We start from the raw sequence: 22,605 nt of genomic DNA, 5'->3' as shown, positions 1-22,605 counted from the left end.
AAGAGGAACCAACAAAGAATAAGACGAAGAGGAGAAAGATAAAGAGAAGAATTTTTGAAGAGACCGGCAGAGAAGGTAGCCGATCTCGTCTTCCAACTCGTCGTATATTCGTGAGCGAAGAGATCGAACGCTGAATCGACGAGAGAAAACTGCAATTTTCTAAAGTACGGCCTTAGCTTCGAGGTCCGTCTTTATTCTGGGGTCAAATTCGCACCGACTACCCCCTTCACCTTCAATTCTTTCTCCAAGGGACCAGGAACCGGCCACAAACCGGACACGAACTGGCCACCAACCGACCACGAACCGACCGTTGCTACAGGCATATCCACTAACTCAGGTAAACTCTAATTAGATTTTAAGTGAGAAATTGAGCCCGCCGGCAATTTTAAGGAAGCCGAATGCACCAGTCTGATTAATATCATTATATACGTGCTCGATCGTTACATAGGAACCTTCGTTCCAAACAGTACAGGTCCTTATAAGATCTTTTCTTTTTCCTCATTCCAAATTTTTTATCCAAATCTATCTTAATGATAGACCTATTAGATCATCAAAACAATTTTAAGAGAATTTCAAATATAACGCATTTGATATAAATTATTTGAATGACAAATAGTTGAATAATTGCTATGGTTAAATTACATCATAAATGTTAGTTATATCATTAAAATCTTTTTCGTTTTTTTTTTCAGTGTGTTTCTATTTTTTTTTTTTTTTTAACTTTAATTGCTCAATTTATAGCTCGGTCGATAAAGATCGCATTTTTCTCTATGAACGCTTTAATAACCATTTAATACCGTGCTAATGACGGTTCTCTTGGAGAGTAGGTAATGATTTCGATCGACTCGTTTACTCCAGCGAGACAAGCATCATCGACATTCAATATTTCAATATCCGATAGACTATTATGTAGCCGAAGTGAATCGATTATACCAAAAGATCCAAGATATATGTAAAAATATTCCTCGTTAATGATTAATATTTAAGCAAATGTGTAATCAATTATTTACAAGAATATCTACTGACTTAACTTTTTTTTTTCTAAATAATAAGATCGGTGAGTATTCAAAACGTTTAAATGGCGCCTATAATTTAAAGACTATTATCTATAAAAATCCTCGAAAGGTGTTCTAATATTATTAAATCTACAATTAAATAAATTGTTTTTCATTCTTAATGCTTTTTATTTGATATCTAAATAAACAACATTAACATATTTTATGTTGAACATTTTGAATTTATTATTTATTAATCTAAAAAATTAATTGGATGTGCAAAAATAATAAAGGTTTTTATTATTTAAAATTTTTAAGATGAAAAAGGTCACTAACATCTTTAAATTAATAATGATAATGACATTAAGTCCATTAATAAAACGAACTCAAGCAAAATAACACGGAAAGTTGGATAGAAACTCAATACTGATAATTCAACAAATATTTCATATTTAATTCATGTAAGTCCTTAAAAAACGATCCTTAAAAACCCCCAATTATTTTCACATCGATCTAGTTAAAGATGAAAATGAACAGTGGTAAAAGTTTCATGTTCATTTAGCCAGAAAATGAATTGAAAGAGGTCAATGAGAGCTCTGTAGAGAGGGGGTGTTGAACAAGAAAAGGAACCCACCCTTCGACCGTGACGCGATCATCCTGCCATTCATCAGTAGCGCTTTTACAAACGTCCTGACACGGCGTAGCTAATGGTGCTTTTAAATGCCGGACAACGGCTGATAATTCTAACGTTTCACTTCTGAACTTCTCCCTATCTTCCATACGAATCCTTTTGGGATCTCTTATGGTCGTTACGCGTCACCTGTCATCGTGTTCATGGAACGGACACGCGACATTTACACGAAAAAATGACCTACGTGTTTTTTCCTTTCCTAATTTTTTCTTTTTTCAATCAGAGAAAAAAAAATTTTTTTCAATGAACGCTCTTTCATTTTTTTTCTTTTTCAATTTTCCCTCCAAACTGTTGACTTTCAAACAGGGAAGATTTAAGGGATTGAGAAAGAGAAAAAGAGTGAAAACGAGCGTATCAAAAAGTTGGCTCTTTAAAAGAGGGCTAAAAAATGAGAACGGGGAGTTGCTACTTTGTTGTTTTAATTAATGACCAAATTCATCATCGAGACGTCGGCACAATGAGTTAAGAAATGGTAGCTGTTCTCTCTCCCTTTGCGGTGAATCTTATGGACAACTCTTTTTATGACTCTCTTGCTCTTTCTCTTTTTCGCTCTCTTTTGCTCTCTTTCTCTTTCACAAACTTAACTGAACGACACCTTTCTCAGGCACGCTGTCACAAGAAGACAAAACCATGACGGTTGGTTGTCCAGTCGTGGACCGAGTCACCTTCTACTCCAGTGACAACGGTCAACCTGGACCGTTTGAGAAGACTGAACTCGATTCCGAAACTGGATTTCGAGCATACCACGAAACAAGTAGATATGAAGAAGAGAGAGAGAGAGAGAGCAGTTTAACGGAATCAAAAACGTGATTGTTTCTTTGTATTCCTTTCTCAAAAATCCATCATTTATTGCAGTTTATAAAGATATATTCTAAAGAAGTTGACTTTGATTACAGATCATCGAACGTGTCAAGAACATATCGATGTCATAAGATTCTTTGGTATCAAGTCATCATCAGTAAGGTATGAGAATTTCTCTCTCTTTCTCTCTCTCTCTCTTTCATATTCGTTCTTTCGATGATAAATGATACGATGAAACGTAGTGGTAAGCGCGGGGAATTGGCTTTTCGATGCGGCGTGAAAGTTTCTCCCTGCTGGGGTGAGCAGACACTCTGAGCCGCGCCGGAGGGACGAAGATGGAGAGGAGGAAAGTGGAAAGAACGGGGAGAAAAAAAAAGAAAAGGAAAAGGAAGAACTTGGAAGAGATCGAATGGAGAAGGGATAGCCGGGTGAGCCAAAGAGCGAGGTCCGGTCTTCTTCTACACCGTACTGACCGGTGGTGACCAGTGAGAATCCTGCGGCCACTCTTGCGAGTCCCGAAGGCTAGAACTCCTAGGGAATCCAAGCAAAACCGGTCCAGTCGGATCCAGAGCACCCGCTGCTCGAACCATGCTGCTGGCTATCGTCTCTCTACCTGCTTTTCTCTCTCTCTCTCATAGACATACTCTCACATACAACAGGAGTCTTAGCTCTTGGAACATCTCTAAAAGGTAGGTCTCAAAAAAAGACCCATTCTCCTCACGTATTCTTCGATAAATGATAACACTTTCCACCAGAAATATCGATCGATGATGCCTTCGGACAGGATCATCATGGATAAAGAGAGAAGGAAAATATCGAATCTATCCTATGACGAATCACCCCAATATACACGTAAGCGACAAAAGCAACACAGCCACCGGTTCTCTCTCTTTTATCTCTAGAAAACGACCCCCGAAAAGTACTCCCCTCGTCAAACGAGACTGCAACGAGACTAAACCGATCGATCGTTGCTCAGAATCGATAATCTGTCACCATTAGATTCACTCTTGGAAAAACCCTCTCTTACTAGCTCACACTATCCGGGCACTGCCAGGCGTGACAGGAATTCCTTCTTTTTTTTTTTTAACTTCCTTCGACAAAGTTCGTTGCTCGAGTCTGGATATGTTTGTCCATTCGATGTTAGGATTTTTTCTTCGGCGTGCGCCTAGAAACCTTATACCATAGGATTCTGTATGTATCGTACAGTGTAAACCATGAATAGCAACGCATCGAGGAAATCGTATACGACTGGTTTTACGAGCATAAGAATATACAGAAACAGGAGTTTTTAAACTCATTCTGACCTTGGCTTTAACACGCATGAGTTTATAGTAACAATCCACTTCGAATCTTATTTCGATATTATGAAAAAATAGAAAGGACTAAAGCTTTGCTCTCCAACTACGAATACCTACGATGAATATGAACAAATTTTCTTATACGTTTTATTTGTGTTGATAGTTGTTTATGTTTTATCAAAGTTAATGCAAAGTAGATGATCCCTTTTTGACAAATTGGAATTTTCAAAACAAATTTCTTCAGTTAAATTAGAGTATCATTTATACACACTTCTTGGAAACTTTACTTTCGTAACAATGTCCAAATAAGATCGTGCCTAGTGAAAAGGCCCAAAGGATTAGCTATCCCTATACTGGCCTAGCCCCTTTCACCCTTTATTTTGGTCTATTCGAACAACCGGTCCCTTTCACAAATCTTAGCTTTTCGATCAAATGAACAAAATAAATTTATGTGTTCAATTCAAAAAGACCGCATTTTTTGAAATGGCAATCTTTTATGTCGTAAGCAGGTAATAAATAAGTAACTTGTCTACGTCTTGTAATAAAGACTTAGCATATTGCCTTAATAAAAGTTCCATCACGTAAACCTGGTGGTCGTGGATCACCAACTGCCTGTCTTCTTGTTTTCTCTCTAATTCTCTCTTGTCCTCTGTTTATCTTATCTTTAGTTTATGTAGAAAAGTATTGATGAAAGCAACAGGATGTTGAGTACTTTACCTTCTCTAGCACATACCTAAGTATATACATATGTACGTCTACACGTAGGTTAAAATACCTGGGGCGGTATCGTTCTCCACAATTTCCCAGTTTCGTCCGCGAGAGCCAGATTACATTCCCGAGATCTTAACGAGACGTAATTACATGGCGAAAGGTACGAAGCGACGGATGCCTTCGGAATATAGCTACTAACACGATAATTGCCGTTATTACCTTCTCAAACGTCCTCTTTAACTTCTAAACGACGTTCGCCCACTAATCGTATCCAGGAAGATCCGTCAATAGATCGGCATCGATAACTTTGCATTCCTCACTGAAAACTACCACCGATATATACAGATCAATCCAAAAGCTTAGCTGTTTAACTTTTTGCTATACCGTGTTATCTATACAGTTTCATAAGATCATCTTACATCTATAATTTTTTTATTTACTGTGTTTTATTATTACGCAAAATAAAAAAATGTTTCTGCCGTTCTCAGCTTTGCGTATTATTTATTTCTATTACGGCACAATTTTTCAAAATTACGTTTCTTCAAGAGACGCATGTAAAAGTATGATAATTCTTTTTTTAACGATGTTTTTTTTTTTAATTTCTAACTGAATATTATTATATCTTTTCTTTTCAACAATATTATTTTAATAGATGCAGCTTGTAATTCTATATATAATCTATAATTGTACATTATAAATTATTTATATTTTTATGGAGAATATTTAGCTTCATTAAAAATGTTTTGATCTTATTCTAAAAAATAATGACAGTTTCATTTACATTTCTTTAAATATATAACGTTAAAACAAAATTCTTATCTTAATCATTTGTAAACATTTTTTTCTTTAATAACATTGATATGTAAATGTTACTATTTTTACTTTTTACCTTGTTTACTACAAATATTAGATAATTAAGAAAGTTTGTTTAATTTGAATCAATAGATATAAATGATGCACAAACTTAGGAAGTGTGCAAAACTTCTGGGTTGTCTAATATAAAAACTGTGTACCTTTCTCGAAAGCAAAACATGTAAGCACATATGTAAGACTTGTAAGTTACATGTTATTCCATTTAAGAATTGTAAGAGTGAACACATTGCTTCTCTTTTCGTAAAAGAGAAGTTCTTACACGAACACGCGATAATTCTCTCTCTATTCTACCCGGTGTTCATTAATTACAAGGAATGGTACGGTTCTCTCGCGAGAAAGGAGAAAAGAGAAAGAGAAATTATGGATCCAGCTTTATCCAAGCATCGCACCATTCCGAATCGTTGTCCTCGTATTCTTTTTTTTCTTTTTTCTTTTCTTTTATTTCGATTTTTTTATTTTTTATTTTTTTATTTTTTATTTTTTTTTGTATAAAAAAGCAAACAGCGAGACGAACGCAGGCTCATGATATTTTTTCTCTCCTCCGACGAATGTACATCGCGATAAAGAACCTCGTAAAAGATATTTATCGTCGAGGAAGTTGGTCGGTCGCGAGAAGAACGAGGTTACGACTCGAATGTTAGCCAACGACAACGACAATAACAACAACGAACTTGACCTCCCCATGAGCTAACTTTTTCTTTGACCAATTATTCAGAATAAGACATTTTTCACGTGTGAGAAGGATGATTTCTTGCAATTCTTTTTTAAAAGACTTGTGACCTAAACGGAGACAATCAATCGGAATAATCCAAAGAATATGTTATCCAATTCGAATAATAGAAGATGCTTGATAAAGCAAATAAGGGTTATCAGTAGTTATGATCCTAAAAGAAGTTCTATTTGGATAGAAGTTTATTCTTTGAACAACGGGGATAGTCAGAATTTTATCTTACAGAAAAACAAAAAATAATAATCATTTTAAAATTAATATTAACATTCATTACAAATAGAAATTGAGTAAAATTTCTCGTTATGTTATATATCTATTACAAGTATAATATTATATATTAAACAATTTATATATTATAATATTATATTATATATTAAATACTATATATATAATATTATATTATATATTAAATATTATATATAATATTATTATTAATATTAGCTATTACAAGTATAAATATATGAAATTTATTTTCAAATAAAAATATATGAACAAACAGTTTCATAAAATTTTAAAAATCATCAATTTTGGTAACGATTTAAACTAAATGAATTTAACGGAACAAACATGATTCATAAATTATCACCAGTATTTTTTTTGAAAATCCACTTTAAAGACAACCATATATTTATGACGTTGAAAGATTCATGAAAATACTAAAAAGAAATAGATTAACAAACGAGAAGTTTAAATATTCTTTAAAGACTCATGATTAATTATCACTGTTGGAATAACAATAAAGATTTTTTACTTTTACTTACTTGATATATAGTTTTCAACAATCTGGCAAGTATTTTGTAAAATAAATAACCAATATATTGTGTCCTTTTATTCTCCCTTTTACTGATTCGAAACACTTCTCTACGAATACCTTGTCAAACCCATTCAAAACTACAAAAGAGGTCCTGTCCTTTTACAGTCTCAATAAAGTTAGCAGCACATGGTGGTTGTTGTTTTTCCAAAAGGGTCACTCATTCATTTTACTAATTACACCCACATTGCTGAACTTTTTTGTGATCTGAGGAAAACTAGTAATCCAACTATAGTAAATCATTAGCATATGACCAATATATATAAATAAATATTTTGTTGAACATATTAAATACAGAATATTATGAAAGAAATATTGACCACTTATATTACATATAAGTGTTTCTTGTTATAATTAACTAAGAGAGTTTCAACAACATATAAAAATTCAACAATAATCCATTATAAATAATTATCTTACTTTTTTATTAGTTATAACTCGAAAAAAAAATCACAACGAACTTTTAGTTTATTGTTACTCTTTCTTTTGATTAAAACCAAACATAAGTAGTGGTACATTCACAGCAGGAATCATGAAAGCTTGCAAGGGTTCTTGTACAAAGTATTGAAAAAAAAAAACACTAATACCAAATAAGAAGAACATCTTTTAATCCGTAGAAGTTAAGATACAAGGAGAATAAAGTTTTCGAAGCGTAATAAGGGTCTCTTATAGGATTAGAAAGACGTATCGCAGGTATAAACACATATTTATTTTTGAAATGTTCGATATTCGATGGGAAAGAGAAAAGGTAGATGACATAATCGGACAATTTTGGCGATTAAATTTGAGATTAGGAACGCTTGGAAAAATCTAAAAGTCGATAGTGAAAAAGTCGCATTCGAGGCGCAAAATCCTAGAACGAAGGGCAGCTGGTGGTTGTGGACCCTGAACAAGAGAGAGAGAGAGAGAGAGAGAGAGAGAACGATATCTACGTGACTTAGGCGTAGATGAAACAGAAAAGCAACTGAGTTTCTCTTAGAACGGTTCACAAATACATAGAGGAACAAAAACTATAGATCGGATACAATGCCGCATTGTGACGGACCCTTCCACAAAAGGTGTGGTATTCGTTCGTACAAGAATATAAGAAAGGAAACGAAGCTAAGGGTTTTAACAAAAATCTTGACTCATCTCAACCAACTTTTCGTTTTGTTCTTTAATAATAATTATTTTCTATCTTAAAATATTAATAATTTTGACTGCCAGATAAATAAAACTCTGTAGATGCTTATAAAATAAATTTTGGGTTTACCAATCCGTGATATTTTTACGATTAGGAGGGAAAACTATGGAATAAATCGAAGCAATGAGTAAAGTACCACTACAATCGTGCAATACCACGCACGAGAAAGTGTTCGATCATGACACGAGTCGACGTTTCTATATAGCTCCCTTCGTAGCAAACAAAAGTAGAAAAACTAGGGGTGTGGATTGAAGCTGCACGAAGAAATCCATCTCTCGGTCTCTCTTTCTCTCTCTTGGACTAGCACACACACACACACACACACACACACACACTACCGTTGCCAGTGCTAATGCGACCGGACAACAATGCACGTTGCACGCGTCCGACCGCTAATTCTTTTCGTTTTTTTTTCCCTCTCCTGCAGAACTCACCCCCGATACATGTCACATCCTGGTGCAAACGGCTCTTTTCACCCTCCTTAGAAGCAAACTGGAATCCAGTTGCTGAAAACGGTCGGAACTTTGTTACTTTTTTACGCAGTTTTAATTTATACAAAAAAAAATAAATAATAAAAAAAATTGTTTGTAAATTAAGAATTATTGAAAAAACATTTTATGTGCAAACTAATTATGTGCAAAATTATGTGCAAATAATATTGTTTGACATTCTTCTAATGTTTGTTAACCCTTTAAGAATATATTTATTTGAAAATTACTTTGAAAGACTATAATAATTTAAATAAATATCTAATATAATAATTAATTATAATAATATAAAAATGACGGATTACTTTGAAATAAACCAGAATGAACTGGTTATATAACGTCTCAGTTTCAATGACGTATCAGAACGTCATGTGCGTTTTTGCCCAAACAAATGACTGACGTATTAATATGTCAAATGTTGCCAAAGGGTTAACTAACTAAAAAATCCATAAGCAGAACATATTACACTAGTCCTCTAACAAGCAATTATTTCGTGATGCTAACAATATTTTTACAACCACCAAAACAAAATTGATTAGCAAAAATGTGGAAAAAATAATATTACTTCACACGTTATAAAGTTTTATATTTTACTTTTGAAATTTTAATATTTGATTCCACAGCAATATCATAACTTCAAAGTTTAAATTCAATACCAGAGGAAAAAATATAATCTTCTTAATCGAGCCTTAAATTCTGAATCGAAAATCAGGTTTACATTATAACGGATACCCGAATATGTTTATGTGTCGACAAACTTTTGGGATTGTGACGTGAACTCGAAAAGAATTTCCGACACGACCCGTACCCGTAATTTCAGATACCCGTACAACCCTACTATCCTCCAGCAAATATTTCGTCACCAAGGACAGATCGAAGATAGACGATTTAACGAACGATCGTTGAATTCGTCGGTGAGCCGCCTCCACCACGAAGCTGACTCGTTTATCGCATCACCCTGTACGTTCCTGGTATACCTGCGTGTCGTACGCTCTCTCTCTCTCTCTCTCTCTCTCTCTCTCTCTCTCTCTATCTATCTATCTATCTTTTCTTCCTCTCGCTCTTTTTAACGTCTCTCTATCTCTCCCTGTTGGAAATTTGCATGGCATTTACATCCGATTGCGGCGCTACGCAGACTGAAAGTGGCCTGAAAGTGGCCTGAAAGAGCATCCGGGGGCTACCGGCTTACGAATCTCTCTTTCTCTCTCTCTCACACACACACACACACTTTCTATCTCTCTTTTTTTGGTTTACTCTCTCGAACAGGGTGCATTCTCCCAAAGCATCTTTTTAACCTTCAAATTAAACTTTCATTTTTTCATTTAATGATTACCATGTATCATCATGTTTCCTTTTCAAACAATCATAATCGTTATTGATGCTTACGTAAGCTTTAAAAGAAGACAAAGTAGTTTTTGAAGAAAAATTTCTTGAAATTCACTTCATCACTCTATCTTACTTTCTCCCTTTCTTTTACCAAATAAAACACGTTCAAGGTCAAAAAGAAGAGAGGTCAGGGTCATAGATACAGTTACGTCTGAATTGAACATCACTTTCAGGGCGAGCGTCAAACACTTAATTTATCCGTCCTAATGTCTGTGATCGTGTGTGCGTGTCATAGGTCCCATTATCGTGGCCACTTGATGCTGGAATGACGATACTAACCAGACGTATGTATATATCATACGTATGTACTTTGTACACTATCTGACCTATTTCTGGATCGATCGTCCAAACTTGAAACTTTTTCAATTTCATTTCTAGAACGTACAAATATAATAGAAATAATATAGATAGACTTTCATCACATTTAGACCAATTGACTGTATGCACTTTTTATGATATCGCAGCACAAACGTTTTTACTATAAAATTTTTTATAAACTTGATTAACGAGAATCTAAATATATATATTATTATCATTTCAAGGATACGACTGTTATTAAGATATTATTCTACAAAAACTTCTTGGATACCTTTTACAAATGAATTACTTTCCTCGACCCAAGTGTAAAGCAGCAACTATCATTCCACTAATAAATAGGCTATGATTAAAAATAGAAATGCGTTGATTTAAAAAATTACAACATTTGTCGAATTCTTTTAGAAATATCTCATTAATAATTATCCACCAATTATGCACTCAACAAAAGAGAAATAGTTCATCGCACAAGGTAACATTAAGATGAGATTTAATTACGTTCAAGATTAGATAATCCCTAAGGAATATTCACGTGTTCCATTTGCCAGTTTCATAGAAAACGACATAGATGAGCAAGATAAGGGCTCGAACGAAAGGTACTGCATAAAGTTTGATTTTATTGTCCACTCAGTAGGTGGGAAGACGCGTGTAACGACGATAAGCACCGAAGTGAGAAGCTGCATGCCAGTCTCTGACTTCCCTTTCTTTCTCCCTTTTACTCTCTCTCTCTCTCTCTCTCTCTCTCTCTCTCTTTCTTTTTCTCGTTCGAATTCAAAACAATCTTACCGATTTTCTCATTTCAAAAGAAAGAAAGAAAAAAAGCTATCCTCCTCGGTTACACCATTTTTCGAATCGTACGACGTTCTTCGATTGCTTGGCAGAAAGCTTACTTTGCATTTTACTTCTCTCTCTCTCTCTCTCTCTCTCTCTCTCTGTCTCTCTGTCTCTACCTCTCTTGTAAATTCTATTCTCGATCGTAGATAGAAATGAATGCATCTCGAGTTTCGTATCTATAACAAGACTCTTCATTAGATCGCTCGTACCGAATTATCTTACGATAGGGTAAGATAATACATTAAGAAATAAATGCGCTTTGACTTCTCACTTGCAAAATAGGTATTTAAATTTTACAATATCAAAACATTCATTCGATTTATTAAAATTCGTTTATATCGAAATATCGTGATTTCAAGAGATATATTTTAATTTAAATATATTCTTGAAGATAATGTATATAATAAATAAAATTTATAATAAAAGTAAATAGTGGTAGTAGTGAGAGAGTTATGATTATGTTGAAATATTTCAATTAAAATATTTGATAAATATTTTTATAAAAGATTCTGAGTTACATCGACAAATCCATTAAAAAGCATATTATAATTCAATAAATAAACAAAACAAGAATCGTGATTAACTCGAAATTACAACAACAACAACAACAAAATAACATAGGGGTAGAAATTATCTTACCATTTCATATGCATCTTTAAATAGTATAAGTTTGTTTTAAAAACTGTTTTCCATAATACTATAAATAATGGAGTTATTTAGGTGTTTTAAATGTCTCACCCTATATATATGCATATTGAGGCAAGTCGATCGGAACGTCGATAAAATTAAGAATGCACGTGCTCCTGGTTTTTAATGAATGAACGTCTAGCCGAAGACAGGAAGGATAGGAAGCGTAAAGAGAGAACGTACGAGTAGATATATAGAGAGGGAAAAAGAGAGAAAGAGAAAGAGAGAGAGAGAGAGAGAGAGAGAGATGGGTGAAAGAGAAAAGGAGCAAGTAATATGTAGAAGGGTGAAAGAGAGTGGGGATGAATAAGAGGAGAGAAGGACGATGAGTAGGAACGCGTTAACACGCTCGCGTAATACGTGGCCGGAACGGATAGTCGGCTCGGCTCGGCGCATCCGCGGAGATCTACATAATGTTTATTATGCTAACCTAGGCCAACGCGCTTGCATCAACAAGTGTTATATTATCATTCAAATAAAATGTTTTAATCTGCATACGTTTTATCAAAGGGTCCCGCGGGTAAGCGAGAACTGGTGTGCTGCTGCAGAACTGGTGGCACGTGTCATGAACGTATAAAAAAAAATAAAAAACAAATATAAAAAATAAAAAAAACAAATTCCAACGTCGCATCATCTTTCGAGAGTTTGTAAGTTTTAGATGTTAAAGTATGGAATGCACGATCTCTGATGCTTGTTGCATAGCGTGATACAAGTAAGAGAGAGAAAAAGAGCATATTCGTCGTGTCTTCTAAGGCAAACGCGCCACACGCCGCCGTGTGTAAAAGTTCTACGAGCGTGACGGCACGAATTCGAGCTCAACCAACGAACGACCAATCCGTGCGACACACGATCAAATTAAAATGTCCCCAGCAAAGTTTACCTACCTGCAAATACAAGTGCAAAAAGTAAAAGGAAAAGAACAAAAAAATATATAAACCTTATGCCACGTGCGTTGCCCATTCATATGCGCGAATGTCACATAAAGAGATAAAATCAACGTGTGTCTGTCTGTCTGTCTGTCTTCTTCCTTTCTCCTTTATATTCGACTTAATCTTCTTTTATCTCTCGCTAAAATTTCAAGACAATTATTTATTTCAATCGTCCGCAGAACTCGTTTTTTGCTTTTCTAATCTGACACTTTTACTGCCGTTTCTTGCTAATGAGATTACGCAAGTATTATTTTCAAAAGGACCGTTTTTCCCAAATCGATTGGACAACATCTCAACGAATATATTACAGTTACAATCATTATAATATAGATATACAGAAAGAGAGAAATAAATAGTTGGACGATCGGTTTCTTTCTCTTCATCTCTTTCCAACTCGTTTGTGCGACCTCCTTAAGCCCCACTAACTAGCACTACCACACTTCTTATTCTCTTTACTATGAACTCCCTCTCTCTCTCTCTCTCTCTCTCTCTCTCTCTCTCTCTTTCTCTCTCTCTTCCTATCTCTTTTTCTATCCATAGGTCACTCACACGATCACCATGGTAGGATCTTTCCATACCACCTGTGTCTTCGTTATTCAGCAATGCAAATAGATTACCGTCGTATTACCATAATTAGATTCAATATTTGTAGGCTGTCACGTCATTACTATAATTCATCAAGGTATCGTCGTGTCTAGCTCGACGATTTGTCAGACCGGACGCCGAGAAACACGCGGGAGCGTAACTTTGTGCGCTGCGGGCAAAATGTGGACAAAAAAGAAAAAATGTTAAAAATGACAAAGAATGAATGACGTCTAACGTGTTTTCCTACGGTATCATACATAAGAAATTAATGTAAACTTCATTTGAATAGAGTTTTCACTTTCATGTTACAGATGATCATTTCGTTTCTCTAACAAGCTTCGGTAATTAAACAATGATAATAACGAAGCAACAGCAGCAGCACCACCACCACCACGAATAGCAACAGTAACAGTAACAGTAACGTTTCCCATAGATAATTCATGACAAAATTCTAGTCAAAAGAGAAAAGCAAAATCAGAAAGAGAAGAAAAATGGAAAAACAGGTCTCAGAGAACACAGTGCACACTTTCCATCGACCAGCCACGGCACAGCTTCGGCACGGCACGGCACGGCAAGTCGAAGGCCGGAATAACGTAATAACTTATGGTAAATGTTTTTCCGCGCAAGTAAACGCGCCATATGAACCAACGTGGAAATAGTTTTACGATCTTGAAGGTCGTCTTTAGTATTGAGCTAAGAGACACAAGATAAAAAAATACATAAGAAGGATATAAATATTTTGTTATTGGGGTTGTGGATGGGAAAAAGAAGTTATCAAAATGAAGTAAAAAGATTGAACGTGTTAAAAGAAGCATTTAACTTGCTCATAACGACACGCTCTAAATAACACGCAACTTATGTCAGCTGGTTCGATATTATGATCGTAAAGATCACAGCTGAAAATAGAATCTTTCGATATCTTTCATGATCAAAAAGAGAAAATCGATGGGCTAAAAGTACGAGTAATGTCATTTTTTCCTTTTTAATGAATCAAAAAGTAAAGTTTTATTCTAACAAATTTCTGTGTTTTTTTTTTTTTTTTTTTTTAAATATTAAGAAGGTAAACATTTATAATTTAACTATCATTTTTATTGATCTTGAAAATATTTTTGTTTCCTTATAGAAAAAATATTAATTTCAAGATTGTACTGTGAAGCACGCAGGCATTTCCTAGGTATTTCACCTTTGTAAAAGAAAAAAAAGGAAAGAAAAAGAAAAATTTCTTTCTATAGGACATTTCTTTCAACAGTACAGCCTACGAAAAAAATATTGGAAATCGTTCGAAGTTATTTTTCATTTATAAAGTTATACTTTCAAATTTAAAATTAAAAACGAGATAAAAAATATTTGATAAATCAAGCAATGCAAAATATAATTACAAATGATATAAATCTTATTACTAATTACTAATTTTTTAAGTTATCACGAATACCAATTGTAAGAAAAAGAATTTTTGAAAAAAAAACGGGTTAAAAATGTTCATAGAACATGATAGAATTGTCGCATACGAACGTAAAAAAGTTCATAAAAACCGCAAATTTTGTAGATATGCACATAAACATGCAAAAAATGAATAAGAATTGTAAAACGTTCAGAAAAAAGCCTCGATTTTGTCTAAAAAATAAATCGGAAAAATCCCCTTTACTCCATGTTCTCCTTCTTCTTACATCTTACATTAGCTGGAATGTTTTCGAGATAGTCAGTAGAGGATTGTGGTAGACGTTTGCCCTCAATTAACTTTATAAGTGAGTAAGGAGGCGTGCGGCCGATCGTCAGTAGGCTCGGTCGCGTATATCTCAGCACCGCATGCGACGTTCATTGCGCACCAAGTGCCAAAATTTCTGTGCCGGGTGTTGAGGCATTTTTATTGACGAATTATAAAACCGACAAAGATAGAAAAACATCCACAAAGATGGAGAAAGAAAGAGGGAGAGGAAAAATGAGAAAAATAAAATTATAAAAGATAAAGAATAGGATACGCATATCTTTATCTTGAGACGTAAAGTTAGGGAAGAACTGTGTTGGCAGATCTTGACACAATCTTGACTACCTAAAACGTAAAGTGCTTAGCTCGATCTTTATTCTACGAGTTGTACAGCATACGAGTTGTCGAGCATAAACATAGCCAGAAGAACTATTCTCACACAAATAAGCAAGTAAGCAAGTGAACGTGTGTGACGAAGGAAGGAAGGAAAGAAAGAACGAACGAACGAACGAAAGAAAGAAAGAAAGAACGAAAGAATGAAAGAACGAAGGAAGGAAAGAACGTATAAACGAGTTGGCTCGTATATATCGACGAGATTCTCCTCCTCTCCTAACACGCCCACGCTAACTCGTAGCAGCAAGAGCCACGATGAAAAAAAAGAGACAGAGAGAGAGAATAAGAGAGTGTAAGAGAGACACGAGGACTTACAGGTGTACGTTTCACGAACGCGAGCTCGCGTAGGCTCGTTTACTTAGCCAATGCCATAGCTGACTTATTTATCTGTCTTTTGGCCGATGGTGGCAACGCTTCTAGAGAAATAAAAAGAGAAAAAGAGAGAAAGAGAGAGAGAAAGACATAGAGTGGGAAAAAGTTGACCGTATCTATGTACTCGTAGATATACAGGAGATCGTGCGCGCGCGCCTGACTCCGGACTCGTTCAAGGCCTACCTGCTTATGTTGCTGCTGCTGGTGCTGCTGCTGTTGTTGGTGCTCGTGCTGCCGTTGCTGCTGCTACTCGAACAACGACTACGAACAGTGGCATGCTGAGCCGTTTCTTTTCCTCTCTCTCTCTCTCTCTCTATTTCTCTCTCTATTTTACTACACAATGGCATATACGTGATTTTTCCTCAAATTGTAAGAAATGATGAAAAATAAACTTGATCTTTCCTTTTTTCTTTCATTCTTATAGGCACGTTCCTTCTAGAACTATTTGTGAAAAATGTATCTACCTATTCGTCAGAAAAAAAAGAAAAGAAAAAAAAAGAAAGGAAGATATGGACAGAGGGCAACCTTGAGAAAGTTTACCTCTCTCGACCCTCAAAAAAGGTAAAAAAAAGAAAAAAAAATAATAAGAAAGAGAGTCGAAGAGGCGTAGGTAACACCGTGAAACGAGTCAGACTCGCGACTCGTACGTGGCTTTTGATGAGCTCTCCGTAGCCGGATTGTCAAGTGACGTCAGCGCACCGGAAATGGAATGTAGGTAGCGGTGCTTATTAAGCTTCAACCACGGAGAGTACGAGAGAAAGAGAGAGAGAGAGAGAAAAAGAGAGTGTGATGAAGAGAGTTAGAGAACTAAAAAGCGCGATAGAAAGAGAAAGAGAGAGAGAGAAAGAGAGAAAGAGAGAGTTAGGAGAAGAGGACGGATGGAGTTCAATTGTTTCCTCCGCACACGCGTGTGGCAAGTGGCGCGTATGCACGTAGGTATACACGTCCGCTTACACTTCTCAACCTGCTCTCTCTCTCTCTCTCTCTCTCTCTCTCTCTCTCCTCTCTCTTTCTCTTGCATTCACAATGACGACCACGACGAAGAGGAGGATCTTGGTGTGGGCATCAGTCATTAAATCAATGCGCCTATGTCAGGATCTGTTCGCGCCTCGCTAATGCGCCAACGGAATGTCGACGAGACGAGTATATACCTTGAAAGATTTGCCAGTTCCGTAGGAAAATTCAAAACGTGTTAAAACGACTGTCGAGTTGTTTCTCTCTTTCTCTCTCTCTCTCTCTCTCTCTCTCTTTCTCCATCTTGAGATCATCAAGTCTAATCGACGACTTCCTTGAAGAATAGTCAGAGATTAACGAAATCCCTTTTAATAAAACATTTTCAACGAACTTGAATTATTGCAGAATGCAAAGACCCTCTAAGATTATAAGTTGATCTTATTATTTATCTTTGATTGATCGAAGTAACTTTTTTGATTTATAACAAAACAAAACAAAACAAAAGAAAAAAAGAAAAGAAAAAAAATAGAAATTTACCTGTGTAGTACCTATTCGAACGAAATGACGGCGAACATTGCATTGCGAAGGGTGAGGAGAAAGAGGAGGTCCGAAGAGGTCAAAGGAGGTTTAAAAGCGCATGCGTAACAGGGAGGGTTGCGATGGCAGTGGTGGTTGATCGACGCTTGCGCTGTTTCACCCTCGCTCGGATTTTCCCTCTCTTCTCGACAACTCCTCGTTATCTCCTCTACATACCCTCTCCTCTTTTTCTCTTTCCACTCTCTTCTCTCTCTCTCTCTCTCTCACACCTATGGCGCGTTTCACCCCCTTTTCAAACGGTACTCATTGTTCGCGCGTGTCACGCACCGACGAGGTGAAACCATCCGACGATTTCCTGCCTGGCACCTGGTATCGCGCGCTTTTTTATTCTCTGTTCCTCTCTCTCTCTCTCTCTTTCTCTCTCTCTCTCTTTATCTTTCTCTCTCTCTCTCTTTATTTATCGTTTTCTTTTTACGTAGATTTATTACACCAATTAATTTGTAACATTGCTTTATTAATTAATCGAAAATATACTTAACTTTGTAAAAGAGGAAGAAAGAAAAATCCGATTTATTATTATACCCTATTGCTGGAATATTATTTTTAAGCAGCTCACTGAATTCACACCATCATGGTAAAGCTTCAAAGGTAGGCGGTGCGAACGTAACGCGACACCATTCCGTGGTAACACCCCTAACGATCGATCGACCAAGATCGCCACTGGAATACGAGATCGTGAACGATATCGAAATTCGAGGCGACTACGATACTACCCAAGAGTATGCGGTTTATCGATGCACACCCTCTTCCGCCAATTCGATCTTTCCTATCGATTTATTATCTCACACACACACACACACTCTCTATATCTCTATTTTTTAAGTTGATTCAAATAAAAAACTTGAAATGGAGAATTTCACTTCCGCCGAAAATAATTGGACCTCAATTATCAATCAATTTCGCCTAGAAATCAAACAAAATGAGAATTAATAATCAATAGATGTTTTTTTTTTATCAATCAAGATAATAAAAAAGGTTTAAAACAATTAGAAGAAAAAAAAAAGGAAATCATGCAAAAAACTTAAATAGCACGTTAATACATGATCGATATAATCAATATTTCTCCGAGTATGGCATTATCTTATCAGTTTTTACATCGTTCCACATATCGTACGATCATGTTTCATGATCGATCGATTCTGTCAATTAATCAATCTCCCAACGATTACATTTCCTGTTTGTTTTTAGAAAATCAGAAAATCTGACAACACTCGAAGAATATACGATCGATGATCGAGCTGACAACCGAATAAATGCATATTCCCGTTATACGATTTAATGTCATCGTAAAAATTCTTTCAAGTTATTACCCATTTTTATCATCTTTGACACATAAAGAATCTTTTATGGGGTAGGTAAACCATAATGTTCCCAAAACGAATAAATGAATGAATAAATGAATGAAAGAATGAACGTGTGGATAAAACAAAACGACAGGTTTCTCTTGTATTTACTTTCAATGTTGTTTATTTAATTAAAATTCAGTAGTAATTTAGCTTCTGCCGTTCTAACAAAACCAGTGGCCAATGCCACTCGCCAAATTTCAATATTTATTTTTTATCATTAATAATTAATTAATGTATAATAATAATATACAATGAAAGAAGGGAGGGGATAGGTATTGTTTACAGATGTGTGTCATTCTTCTTTTTTTTTTGTTTCCTTTTCGTATATTAGATTGTAATCCCATAAGTATCGTCTTTACATATCGCCCCTATCATTTGCACCGTGCGTCGTCGGCAAAAATCACGCACGCGTACTGTACTTTAACACGATTGTCAAAGAAAATCGAAGAGTTTTTTCTTAAGATTTTCTACATTAACTCGATCATTTAACTATTTTGGATCATATCGTCAATATCGTTTGTACAAATAAAAATTCTGGTCCTTCGATTTTCTAACAGTACGATCGCCTTCTCTACTGTCTATGTGGTATTTTCTTTTTGTTTTTTTTTTGTTTTCTTTATATGTACATCATTTTCGTTAAAAAATAAAATAATGAAAGAATTATAAAATTTATATCGATCGTATACCGCCGAAAAGTAACGTTCTCTCCGTTGCGCCAAAACTCTTTGTCCATCCTTCCGATACAAAACACTCGAACACTCTCAAAACGTTTCTTCTCTTGTTGAAACGTCGTTGAAACACAAGCGGTATCAACAAAATCTCATATCCCGGCCGTGCATCGTCTCCATTCGATCGAAATCTACACCTAAACAAAAAAGATTACTTAGTGAGTTGCCGAGACACGATTAAAAAATATATTTCTCTTTTAATATAACGTCCAAATCAAATAAATAGACTCGCGACTATTAAGAACGAGAGAGAATTAACGAACAGAATTTCAATTGGCGCAACGAACGCTTTCTTTCCGATAGTCGATCGTATTTTTCTTTTTCTCTCTATGTCTCTCTATCTCTGCGTGTGTATATATAGGTAACAAGAAATTGTACAAAATATCTTCATTTATCGAAAATAATTTCTCGTTAACATTCCATCAGATTTTGCAACGTGTATCACTTACATTACATTAGACGGTTAATACATTATTAGCCACAATCAAAAGGCAACCATTTTCTTGAATACTTTGAACAAACCAGTCAAAAATATTATCCTCATTGGTTACGTTTTTTCTCATTAATTAAAAGGTGCCAAGAAGGAAATAACGGGTGAGAAATTTTTCCGCGTATCTACGTACGAGAAGCGCTTACCGAACACATTCTGGCGAAAACTCGTTAATATTCTACGAAGACGTAGTTCTAATCGATCGATGAGAAAAACAGAAAAAAGATATATACGAAGGAACAAGGAAAAAGAAAAAAGAAAAAAAAAAAGGCATGACCAATCGAAGCTCTTGGGTAGAAAGATAAGAGAGCTATATACACCTATGCGTGGCAAAGTGAGCAAATAATCGTGCACGAGCACAAACTCAAGTCAGTATAGGGATAATAAAGCCGCGTAATCCACCTGCGCGCTGTGGCGTTACGTCGACATCGCCAACGTAACGTTTTAATGAACTTGCGCCTCGCTGTTTTGTGGCAAATCTTACGTAATCGAGGGAAGCTAAGAAGAGAACCGAGAGAAGTTTGTTTATTAGGGGAGACGACGGATTTAACGACGTCCCGTTCCGCCGGTTTTCTCCGATATACCCTCACCACCTCACCACCACCTCCTCCTCCTCCTCCTCCTTCTCTTATCCACCATAAGTCCCTCCTGTGCCTAGAGAAAGAGAAAGAAAAAGAGAAAAAGAGAGAGAGAGAGAGACCAGTTGCCCACGCTGTATGAGAGAGACATTCATTTTTCAAATACTAAACTCTTTCACAAGAAATCTAGTCCCACATGAAACTACCTTCTTTTTTTCTTTTTTTTTTTTTTTTTGACTTGCATTTTCCGCACCCGCATTACAGTATCAATCGTAACAAGACCGAAAAAAAACAACACTGATAACGATATTCTTATACTTCTTTGTTTTCATCAAAAATTGATTGAACTTATTCAGGTAAGAGAATACTAACGCAATACTTATATAGTATAATGTTTTATGAAAATTCATAAATGGTTTTTTTTAAAGGATTAGAATCATATTATCAAGGTATGTAGGTAGATACATTGAGTGAACGCGCGCGCATTGTTACACGAAACGTCTGGCTCACGGTCTTGCTCATCATGCGAGAGATTACTTCGCATTCCTACATGCATTGCATAATTTAGCATACTTTATTCGTACTCCTTCAAAATACTTATCATCGGATTTACACGTCGAAGTGAACGGGACGGTCTAATGGAATTACACGTGTCCGGAAGATCAACGAGCGCGTTTTATCCTGAGATCGTTGTCGATTAACTTTTAGAAGAAAAAATATTGATAAAAAAACATTTCTCTTTACAAAAAAAAAAAAAGGAAAAGGATCTTTCAGCTCACTCAAAATGTACATCAGGGAGGGACTTTCACAAATTCGCAATCTTAGAGGAAGTTTCTTCCGCGAAGCTGTCTTAACGACGAAAGGACAAGCTAAAGGTAACCCTTTTCAAGAGAATTTGCAAAGAAAAGAACACGCTAACATGGCTGACGAGAAAATACATACCTACATATATAGAGAGAGGGAATGAAACGAAGAACGATACGAAGGATAAAATTGACTATGTTTACTCGTGTATCTATGAACAGAAAAAAAAAAACAAGAAGAAAAAAAAATCGATATTGACTATATCTTTGAGTAGATGGAAAAAATTGAGAAAAATACTCACGACATCTAAACCACTGAAATAGCAAGAATTTTTATCGAAAACAATATAATAAGTATATGTACAATATACTTATAGAGATATCTCTTAGCTAATAATCGAAAAGGTGCTCATATTTTCTCATTTCTTTATTTTTTTTTTTTTTTTTTGGTTTATTCATTATTCCTCTAGCTCTTTTTTTCTATATTTTATGTATAATCTATATAGTATACATTCACCATCCCCAGGTTGGACACATCGATGTTTTTTAAATTCTCCTTCTACCTCGTTAATAAACGCGATTGCATGCACGCGCGCGCTCGCTCGAGCGCGAATTTATACTCGGTGAGCTTCGACCAAAAAAGAAAAAAAAACAAGTACCGAAAAAAAACGTTCTTTTTTTTCTACGGACAGGACGCCCGTATCGAATTTTTGTTACGCGTCACTGACGGAAGATGAATTCGCATTTTGTTGCAAAACGTTGCTTCTTTCTCTCTCTCTCTCTCTCTCTCTCTCTCTCTCTCTCTCTCTCTCTCTCTCTCTCTTTCTCGTTCCCTCTCTCAAATACACATACACAGACACTTTCTATACACAATCGTGCCCGCGAGGCTAACAGACATTCCCCCCGTTAATATCCAAATGTCGCAAGATCTTGAAAAAAAAAATCGAAATAAAATCGACTAAAAACGATCCTACGTGAAAGGGAAAGAGAGAGAAATGAGAAATAGGTAAGGTAAGAATAGAAAGACGAATCTTCATTTCATCCGAACGAATTTAACAAGAAATTTTCGATAAAATTTGAAAATTACAATCACAAAAGAGAGAAAAACAAGAGAAAAACAAAAATTGAAAATTTTCCAATAAATTTCGGAAAGATTCTTACGTCCTTCCTTTTAAAATAGTTCGCAGTTTTTTAGTGTTAACAAATTAATAGTAATAATAATTATTATAGTAATTATAATTATAAAAATAATAATAATAATAATAACATAAAAACAAAGCAATAATATACGGTAATAATAAATGGTGACCTGGTAATATAAT

At 35.3% G+C, this 22,605-nt stretch overlaps 1 protein-coding gene across 2 annotated transcripts in view; it reads right to left on the bottom strand.

The window, feature by feature from the left end:
- Positions 1 to 22,605, bottom strand: part of vvl (ventral veins lacking) — a 29,052-nt gene that overhangs the window by 1,755 nt on the left and 4,692 nt on the right. Inside the window, exon 2 of one of the 2 annotated variants that reach the window (XM_015325508.2) lies at positions 15,971 to 19,549. The exons of the other annotated variant lie outside the window; for it this stretch is intronic. The gene's annotated coding sequence lies outside the window, so the exon portion shown is untranslated. The remainder of the gene's footprint in view (positions 1 to 15,970; positions 19,550 to 22,605) is intronic. 2 annotated transcript variants of the gene reach the window in all.

Source organism: Polistes dominula, unplaced genomic scaffold (genome assembly GCF_049000335.1).
Source record: "Polistes dominula isolate Pdom_NZ unplaced genomic scaffold, Pdom_raw_medaka contig_28, whole genome shotgun sequence".
In the NCBI taxonomy this organism is placed as follows: Eukaryota; Metazoa; Arthropoda; class Insecta; order Hymenoptera; family Vespidae; genus Polistes; species Polistes dominula.
This window is presented reverse-complemented; position numbering and strand designations above follow the sequence as displayed.